Here is a 10,589-nt window from a genome sequence, read left to right as displayed (position 1 = left end):
AGCAAGTAAAATGGACTTGAAGGAGGACTGTTTGCTCCTAATGGATTTGCCAGTCCCTCCTGGTAATCAGATTGCAGGGAGCCTGCTCTGCTTTATCATCTGGTAATCATTTTCAGAGCTGGTGAGACACCACGGGGGACTGGCCTCTGGCAGCAGTTCTCAGTTTGATTTGCAACATTTGTCCATGTGCATTTTTATGCCATTTGAGGATCACCCATCGCATCGTCATTGAACTCAATTCGTTCCATTATGCTTAAGTGTGTGTTAGCTCTGGGGTGAGGACCCCTCATGCCCAGCTGCCCTGGAATGTGGTCCAGTGAGTATTTTGTAGGAATGCTTCAGGCTGAGCTGGGGCTAGGGCAGGAGCTGAGATAAGCACTGCTTCTCTGTACAAACCCACTCCCTCATTCTAAATTTGAAAGGAGAGTAAAGAAGCCCTGCGAGACAGTACAGGACATGCAAGGGGAGACTTTTTGCTGCTGTATACACACCCATTCTGTAGTCACCTTGATTCTACATATTCCTTAGAACAAGCACCCTCTACTGCTGTGTCTGGAGTCTCACCTTCTCCCTTAGGTGCCAGTTTGGTTGTGTGTGGGTAGTGCAAAGCTAACCATAGACAAGACTGAAACAAGTGCCTTTTCTCCACCACCATCCAGTCAATTTCTTCCAACGCTCTATGTTGATAGCACCCTATTTTATTGAACAAATATTTATTGGGCAGCTAATATGTAACTTGCACTGTTGCAGGCAATTAATTGCCTGTCAGTGATCCAAACATACAAAGTAATTGCCGTCAGTGATATTATGTCCTAATGGTGACACAGGCATGAATGCAGGAGACTTAAAGCCTTAAGTGATCATGGAGAACAGTCAGTAAAGTGATCTGTGCATGGGCTGGTGTAGGCATAAAGGAATGGTGGGAAATATGGCCAGCTGCAGAGTGAATGTTCACTAAGGGGCAATGCTGTTTTTCCACCAACATGAAAGAAAGTTGTCCCTTTGCATTTCATTTCAAGAAAAGCTGGAGGTGTGAATTTAAAAATGTAAAATCTATTTGTTTTAAATATTGGTAACTAGCTTAAAAGTTTTTAAAACACTATTCAATACCCAAATGCAATAGCAAAAAAAAAAAAAAAAAAATCTCATTTTCCCAGATTGTCCATTACAGTCAGTTTGTAACTTCTATGCTATGGGGTGAGCAATAAAAATAGGCTCTTACCTTCAGGTGACCAATAAGTAAAGGAACATATTTCTTGAGAGGCTGCTACTTAGATCGTCTTGCTGCAGGAAGCACAAATGGCCCCACCTCTGTCCCTTTTTAACTGCTCCCACATTTGCACTGAGACCAACCTTTCTGCAGGCCTCAGCTATCCAGTGGCTGAGCACAGATGGGTACTGAGACATGACATGGAGCTCTTCAGTGGGTAACTTTGCCTTAAGGACTGCCTATAGGTCTGACCAAGCCATTTTTCCTGCAGTTTGAGACTTTTGCTCTCCAATATTCTATCCCTCTCTCCTTCCGCAGTATCAGACCTACATCCCAGGCCAAAGACTCTTCCTAATTTCTGCTGTCTTTCCCCACACATCCTTTTGCACATCAAATCCACAGCCGACCTGAAGTAACACAAGAAACCAGAGGGTTCTGACTGAAAGGGAGCCTCTTTCCTAGACCTGATTCTTTAGCTTGTTATTTCCTATTTTGTTTTGTCATATTATTTGGTGCCATAGACAGTTTGAAACGTGCTTAGAGTCTGGAGAGATGAGCTGTGGGGCAAGGAGCCTGAGCTGGGGAGGGAGATGAGGGAAGGTAAACGGAGAACGGCAATGCCATGCCTCCATGGTGGGAGGCAGCACAGGCTGAGGGGCTAGGAGGGCAGTATTGTGATGCGCTGGTGTCATTCCTAGCAGAGAGCAGTAAAGATAAATGTCTAGAAAAATGGTCCTTGACCTTTACCCTGATAACAAGCGTTGACACCTGTTTCTTCAAAGATTCAACTGAGTTATTTGCCTACTGGATCATAGTCTCTTCTTTATGCATTTCTTCTTTGTGTTACTTTTCTTCCCATTTCCCTTCCTTCCTCCCCTTATTGCCACCTGCTTCGGTTCACACTTAAAACACACAAACATACACACTTCAAGCTTATGTGTCTGAAAGTTTACAACCTGTCAGATAAGATATTAGACTTTCAGTGGCAATAAATGATTGGGCTGTTGACTTACTATTTTACAACAATGCACACAGTACTTTTAGCTCCTTATATTGGTGTTTTCAGTCTATTTTTATTCACTTACTTTTCCACTGAATCCTGTGAGAGAGGTAAAAATTATTGTCTTTATAGTTATACTGATGCAACTGAGACTTTGACCCATTTGCTCTGGGTCTCAGGGGCTGTCTTCCAAACAGTGAGGATCCTGATGTTGATGCATGTTGTTGACGATAGCTGGAGTAATATATTCAATTCTGTGGGAGAGGCAAGCAGCAACTGAGGTTTCTAATGGACGGCTTTTATCTGGTCCCCCTGCATCACTTTGCTTGAGTGTGTGTGACTAAGGACAGAATGGGTTTGAAACTAGAATAATGGACACTCCCCAGACAGTTAGATTACAACAGATCTATGGCTTGCAAGAGCAGAACGCAATAATCAATGGGATACCATAAGCGAAACCATCTGGGGCACTTATATCAATTTGAACAAAATGCACCTTAGAAGGAATGCTGAATTTTCAGTTCTTAAGTGATGATCAACCCACTCTATGAAAAACAAAGTGTGGTTTGTAAATGGAAGTGCCTCTCCTGGTTCACAGAAAGTTCCTGTGGCTGTTTCTAATTCCTTCAGCTTTTTCTTTCTGCAGACTAACATCTAATATCATTTTATACCTTTGCTTTCATTTGGTTTCTTTCGTGGCTTTATTTCTTTATTGCCTTGACCATGTGGCAATTTCAATTCATGTTAGATAATATTGGAGGTATATTTGGGGGGCCAAAGGGAGTGGTTGACATAAGACCGAGACTGCTATGAAGTGAGGATTTAATTGTTTCTGATAAGCAGGAAAGGACCATTTTAATGAAAAGGTTCTTGAGCTGGCAGGGAATTAGTAAAAATCCTTTAAGGGAAACCTATTATTGTTCTTGCATCTGACACTTTAAACACAGCTATTAAACCCATCTACCTCTCCGTGAGTGGAACGTGAAAACTATCGGCCAATACCACTTTGTATACCCAATTGTGCAAAATTGCTTACAGCTTGTCTGCTGCCTACTAATTCTTGCTTTTATTTTCTAAGTCCAAAACATCCAGGAGACATTTTCTTTTGCAAATTGTTTCCCTTGTTTTGTTTTGAATTATATTATATAGACAGGAAAGTGCATACAATCTATACAAGCTGTTGTTTAAGGAACACTTTTGAAGAAGACACCCCTGTAACAACCAGTCTAAGAAACAGAGCCTCGTCAGACTCCCAGTTTCCTTCTATATTTGTCCTCCCAGAGACTAATCTTTGTTCTGATATTTTGTTAATTATATCATTGCTTTTTAAAGATATTTTTATCTCTTATAAAAAGCATCACTAAACAATATAGTTTAGATTATCCTGCTCTTGAACTTAACATTGAGGGAATCATATCAATGTATTCTTTTATGTCCGACTCCTTTTACTCAATGTGATGTTCGTAAGCTTCATCTTGATGTTATGAGTAGCACTGGGGAGGGCGAGAAGGACAGTCTTATATTACCTGCATCACTGCCCCCAACTTCAGGCAGCACGGCATGGAGAGAGATGCCCTTCACTTGGGGAAAGGAGAGAAGAGTGAGCACTGCACTTTGCCTTGGATGCGAACACTGGGCCTGTCACAGTAAAACCCAACACTGGGCTCACCATAACCTCAGACTCCAGGCTGGTCCCTCTGGACTGAACCTATAGCACTACCCTAGTCCAAGGCTGGATCCTGCAGTCCCAGGCTCCAGTCTGGCCTGGCAGACTCAATCTTCAGGCCTGCCTCAGTCCCAGGATCCAGACTGGGCCCCAGTGGCTTTAGATCTACCCTAGGGCCAGGTCAGCCCCCACAGATTCAGACTGTAGGCCCACCCTAGGGCCAGAGTAGCCCCAGCAGCCCTAGCAGCCCGAGGCTCCAGACCACCCCCAGCACTGGGATGGCCCCTACAGCCCCAGACTTCATGCCCACCCCAGCCCTAGAATGCCCCCCATGGCCCTAGTCACCAGGCTGGCACCTGCAGACCCAGGCATCAGGGCCTGCTCACCTGCTGACCCAAGAAACAGGCCAGCCTGCTGGAGGACGTTAGCAGCAAGCCTGCTCATGAACCATACCAAGTGGTATACCCAGAATCTCTGGGTAGGCTGACTGGTGAAGGGCTCCCCCAAGACAAAGCCAGTCTGCAGACTGGAACAAGCCTCCACTTTTTCAAATGTTCAGACCTCAATGTAAGTCAACAAGAAACACAACAAACCAACAATGAGACATAACTCCTACCCAAAGAACACAATAATCTTCTAGTAGCTGACCCAAAAGACATGGAGTTATACAAACTTCCTGATGAAGAATTCAAAATAAATATTTATATTAAATTTATTTATTTTCCTTCAACTTTTAAGCTCTGGGGTATATATGCAGGATGTACAGGTATGCTACATAGGTAAATGTGAACCATGGTGGTTTGCTGCACAAATCAACCCACCGCCTTGGTGTTAAGCCCCACATCCATTAGCTACTCTTCCTGATGCTCCATATATACCAGTTGTGCACATTTTTGGGTTACATTGCCCTTTGGATACCTGCATACAATGTATAATAATCAAATCAGGGTAATTGAGATATCCATCACCTTAAACATTTATCTTTTCTTTCAAACATTTAACTTTTCTTTGTCTTGCAATTCTTCTAGGCATTTTGAAATATCCAATATTATTGTTAACTTTAATTCTCCAACTGTACTATCAAATACTAAAACTTACTTCTTCTATCTAACTGTATTTTTGTACTCCTTAACCAACTTCTCTTCATCTCCTCCTTCTCACTTCCCTTTCCAACCTTTGGTTACCACAGTTCTCTATGCTTCCATAGAATCTACTTTACTTTATTCTATATTAATATATATGAATGAGTGAGAACATGCAATATTTGTCTTTCTGTGCCGGGCTTATTTTACTTTACATAATGGCCACCAGTTCTGTCCCCATTGAGCCAAATGACATGATTTTATCCTTTTTATGGCCGAATAGTATTCCATTGTATATATATACCATATATTCTTTATCCATTCACGTGTTGATGGTTACTTAGATTTGTTCCATATCTTGACCATTGTGAATAGTGCTGCAATAAACATGGGAGTGCAGATATCTCTTTGAAATACTGTAATCTTGTGGGTATGATTCGATTATTCTACTGTTTCTTCTTGATTTTACTCATGGTGATTTCTTTCCTTGTGTGCTTGGTTATTTGTGTGCAGTTTATTGTCTAAGGGTTTTATTGTGGTAATATTTTGAAGGTCAATAGAAAATTTTCTCTATAGAGAGAATATGGATTTGCTACTGCCAAGTTTCTGTATGTCTGGTCTTGGGTGTCCATAAACAAGTTTGTAATCTGTGGATCCCTGTGTCTCCCAGGCAATGCTGTAGCTAATGGCTATAATTTGGGAGGAACACTCTTTCTTTTCCTTTAATACCTACTCCAGACAGGGCCCAACAACTTCCTCTGTATTCTCCTGCAAAGATGTGAGAGAGGAATTTATTTGTAGCGCTATCACCATGAGTTCATTGTCCTTTTTTTTTTCTCCCCTTGCTTAACATAAGGAGAGCCTCCTATTAGTTTCTCCACTTGGGATACATCCTGGGCATTGACCTCTGTATCTTGTGCTGTACAAGGGAGGTTGCAAAATCAAAGCAGGAATTTCTCGGGGTAAGCAAGTAACTGCAGGTCAAAGTAGATTAAGTTTCTTGTGCTTGGCTTTCTGGATTTCAGCTTTCCTTAGATTTTATTTTGGCTATCTGTCAGTTCTTAAATTCTTATAAGGAGATGTTTTAAATATTTTATCTAGCATTCTTAGTTGCTTCTATCTGAAGGTTTGGTTCTAATAAACCATTGTTAGAAATGCAAGTTATTGCCTTCTTTTTAAAAAGTAAAATGTAAATACAATTCTTATTCAAAGGCATAATCTTTTCTTCCTTTATGCTCATTGTAACAAAATTAAAAAAAAACAAACTAGAAAACACATTGTAAAAGAAGGAAAATTTGCCCTTGATACCAATCAGAACGTCGGGCTATAATATCTTTTAGCACTTCTTAACCAGGATTGAAAAGCAAAAAACAAAAACCAAAAAGCAAAACCAAACCTTAGGCCCTAATACGTGAAGGCATTGTGGTAAATACTTATGATTTTATCTTGCATCAGCATCTGTTTTGAAAACAAGTTTGACTTTCTCATATCAGAAGCAGGGCTCTGTCACCATTGACACAGCCTTTAGTTCCATACTCAAATGGCTCAAGCCAGTGGTCAAAGATAAGAACCTGGAGGCGTCTCTCTCCAGTCTGGCAGACTGAGCTCTGCACTTCGTTCTGCTTTCTTTAAAGGGATCATTCAGGCATTTGCCCAATTACTTGAAGTAACTGCTACCCTGCTCTTTTATATACGCTGCTGAGAGCATGCACTCATGTGTGCATGCTCTCTCTCTCTCTCTCTCTGCCTGACTCCATTTCTGCCTGCATGACTGAGGATGGAGAGCTTCACTCTTGACTCATTGTCAAGTCCTTTGCCTAGGACCTATAAGTAAAAACTCTTTAAACTTATTTCCTATTGTGATGGTGTATTGAATTTGCACCTTCCATCTAAAGAACTAGAGGTTATCCCGGCCAGATTTTCCCTGGGATGCCAGGGAGACCACAAAGTCAGGCAGGACTAAACTGGAGATGGGTGAGATAAGAGCCACAAGGGCATCTGCCAGTGTAAACAAGTTTCCTATGTGAAGGACTCCCTCATTGCAAGTCAGTCAAGTAAGCATTAGGAAGTCTGCCAAGTAAAAGAAGTATCCTGTGAAAGGTACACTGTAAACACCCATGTCCAGGTACCCTTCATGTCCCATTAGGGCAGGGTTGCTAGCTGCTCTGGTACTAGAACCCAAATTTAGCTGGGGGCTCTTGAAACAGGTATCCTTTGAATAGAATGAATAAACTTCTCTCTAAGACTTCCAGAGTTGTACTAGCAGAACCAATTATGAAGAGTCAGTGTCTGAGGGTATTGTTTGAGAAAATGGCAACTCAAATCTTTTTATGTAGGATCTTCAACCCTGATTAATGTGGGCTGAATATCCTTCAACAAAAAGATGAATGGGCCTTTATTCATGGGATGAGAAAATACTTACCAAATCTTTAATTTTGATGGTTGTATCATGATTTATTTAACCTTCCCTGTTTTTTGTACATTTATGTCAAATCCAATATTACAACTTTCTGTATCCTTATCTTAGTTTTAATACTTCCTTCTGATCCTCTTACTTTGGCAATCCATCAGACTTTCTTTTTTAGATATTTGGCCTCGATGTATTCTTTGATTCTGCAGTTTGAACATATTATTGAATCTTGAGTCTCATCTTACCTTCAACAACCTTTGTTCCTTATTACAACTCTTATAGATGAGGCCCCGATCCCTTAGCCTGAAGAAGACGCTACAGACTGTTATGGAAATATTGTGTTAGGGAATGTTACGTGTTGACTTGCATCCCTCCAAATTTACATGTTGAGGTCTTAACTCCCAGAAGCTCAGAATGTGACCTTATTTGGAAATTAGGTTGTTGTAGATGTAATTAGTTAATATGAAGTCACAATGGAGCAGGTGAGGCCCTAATCCAATATGACTGGTGTCCTTGTTAAAAAAAAAAAAAGGAATTTATGCACAGAGAGGCACACACAGGGAGAATGACGTGTGTACATAAAGCCAGAGGTTGGGGTGATGTGTCTACAAGCCAAGTAACACCAAAGATCCCAGCGAGCAAACCTTTAGAAGCTAGAGAGGCTAAAGCAGATTCTCCTTCACAGTCCTCCAAGGAACCAACCCTGCTGACAGCTGGATCTTAGACTTCTTGTCTACAGAACTGTGTGACGATAAATCACTGTTGTTTAAGCCATCTAGTTTTGGTATTTTACCACAGCAGCTCTAGCAAACTAGTACAGGGAGACTGTGTGAGTTAAATTAAAATCATGTATGATTAAAAACAGGAAGAACCCTTTCAATTTAGATCGATATGTTATTGGGAGGTAGATTTAGAAGTGCAGCACTTCTCAGTATCGTTGACCTTATAATTGCTCTCAAATGTGACTTTTCTTGTTGTGATCCTCTGTCATTGGTCACTCTGCCTCATATCTGTTTTATGCCCATTCCCACCCCACCAGGAGCCACTGTGTGGTTCTCCAGCAAAGGTTTATTCCTGTATATGCTCCTCTTGTCATCCCCAATTAGAAGACCTAGATATTGCCAAGGGTTTCTTGCGTATTCAGGGATACAGTCATGTTGAGGTAGGAAGTGGGACTTGACTCTGGACCAGATTAAAGACTGGCTGAAACAGGGAAGAGGCACCCGAAGTACCTCTCCATAAGACATGCCCACCAGCACCATGACAGTTTACCATTGCCACGGCAACACCTGGAAGTTACCGCCTGTTTCCATGACAACACCTGGAAGTTACTGCCCCTTTCCATGGCAATGCCCTGAAAGTTACCATTCCTTTTCCAAAAATTTCTGAATAATCTACCCCTTAATTGGCATGTAATTAAAAGTGAGTTTAACCATGACTGCAGAACTGTGCCTGAGCTGCTGCTCTTGACACAGCCTGTAGGGTAGCCCTACTCTGCGGGAGCAGTCACGAAGCTGTAACACTGCCATCTCAATAAAGTTGTTTTCTTCTACCACTGACTCACCTTTGAATTCTTTCCTGGGCAAAGCCAAAAACTTTCCTGGACTAAGCCCCAATTTTGGGACTTGCCTGTCATGCATCAATGTGTTTCATGTGTATCCAGGGATTCCAATTCTGGGATATCAAAGGTTACATGGACTGGGAGAGGCAAAGTCAAAACTACTTTGTCCTGCATATCCTACCTCCCCACTGCTCTCCCATGCACCAAGTGAAACAATGATTTCTATCATGTGTTTATCAGTGCCAAAACATTTTCTATACTAACTAGCTCAGCTAGAAAACTTTGAGATGGTTACCTGGGAGAAGTGTCATACTCATTCATTGACTGGGAATGATGCCAATGGGCTAAATGAGACATATATATATAGAGAGATATATATTTTTTTTCCTGCAAGAAGGAAGCCAAAGATAGAAGCTACCAGTTCAAGTCAAGCCAAGGCTGAAAATCAGTCTCATTTGTCATCATCTGAAGTTGTACAGGGGTATCAGTGCTGTGAATGAACCCACGTATCCTCATGGGCTATTTCCCGGCTGTCTCATTTTAAAGAGGATTTATACTTCAGAGTCTTGCTATGTATTACATCTGAGACAGATGAAAGGAAACAGTTTATAATTGCTTAACATGTGTGCACAGGTTAACATATCCCATCTCCAAATTATCTTCCTCCTTATGAATCACAGTTCTCTGGAGATTTGTAGGAGGCACTGAGTTTCAATCACAGTATTAAATTTAGTGACCTTCAAGGGAAAGGGGGAGCAAATTGCAGCTTCCTCAACTTGTACATGCCAGGAGTTGGCCATTCATCCTGCTACCAGGCAAATGAACATAGTGACTTCCTGACAGAAACAGGAGAGAATGAAAAAAATTCTGGGGAGTGAAAATAAGTTTGGACACTCTTGTGATCTACAGTTAAGTCATCCAACTAGCTAAAGTAACTTTGAAAAAAAAAAGAGTGGACCTCAATACTTTTGAAGCTTTAGAAATACATGCATTTAAATAAATAAAATTAGAGGTTAATTTCTTCAAAACCATTTTTGTAAAGCCGCCTAGAGGATAAGGCTTGATTCTTCATTAAAAATAAAGTAATTCTCCTTTGCAAATGATTTTTAAGCACATCTATAATGTACTATACCTTCCATTGTTTAATAAATGAAACATCCAGAGCTGTCACAGTGAGATATCCCTTCTACAGGAGGTATTTAAACTCTTCTTTACTTCTCTCTTATTCTTTTTTCAATGTCTCTGAGCCATATTAATGATGGATATTTAATCCCTAGTCAAGCCTCTGTCTGAAGCTGTCTGGAAACGAGGAGCGACTTTTAAAAGGCAGACAATAAACAGACTGGATAGATTCTATCTACAGAGAAGCACCTGACACCCCTAGTGTGACCAGCAAAGCTTGAGGTCTTTAAGGCTCTTAGCTTCCAAATGTCACAGCCCTGAATGGATATTTATAACCCATTTCTGAGACTGAGCACCTTCCAGTACTGAGCAGCATATTGGTCCAGCAACTGGGCCACCTGCTGGCCATTGGACAGTTGCTTTGCCAGATGATGATCTGTTCTTCATTATGTGGCCTCCCCGCATCCTGTGCTGTTTGGCATATTCTGCAGATGACCAACTGGGATGTTCATGCTGCACTTCTTGTGTTCCAAATGAG

At 41.2% G+C, this 10,589-nt stretch overlaps 1 long non-coding RNA gene across 1 annotated transcript; it reads right to left on the bottom strand.

Moving 5' to 3' along the window:
- Positions 1-4,574: 4,574 nt before the first annotated feature.
- Positions 4,575-7,784, bottom strand: LOC112133356 (uncharacterized). The gene is made up of 2 exons (XR_002915002.2): positions 7,614-7,784; positions 4,575-4,794 (listed from the first exon to the last, which is right to left on the bottom strand). It is a non-coding gene; the product is annotated as an uncharacterized LOC112133356 (long non-coding RNA).
- Between the last annotated feature and the right edge of the window lie 2,805 nt (positions 7,785-10,589).

Source organism: Pongo abelii, chromosome 4, assembly GCF_028885655.2.
Source record: "Pongo abelii isolate AG06213 chromosome 4, NHGRI_mPonAbe1-v2.0_pri, whole genome shotgun sequence".
Classification (NCBI taxonomy): Eukaryota; Metazoa; Chordata; class Mammalia; order Primates; family Hominidae; genus Pongo; species Pongo abelii.
The sequence above is the reverse complement of the archived record's forward strand: the minus strand, read 5'-3'. Positions and strand labels throughout refer to the sequence as shown.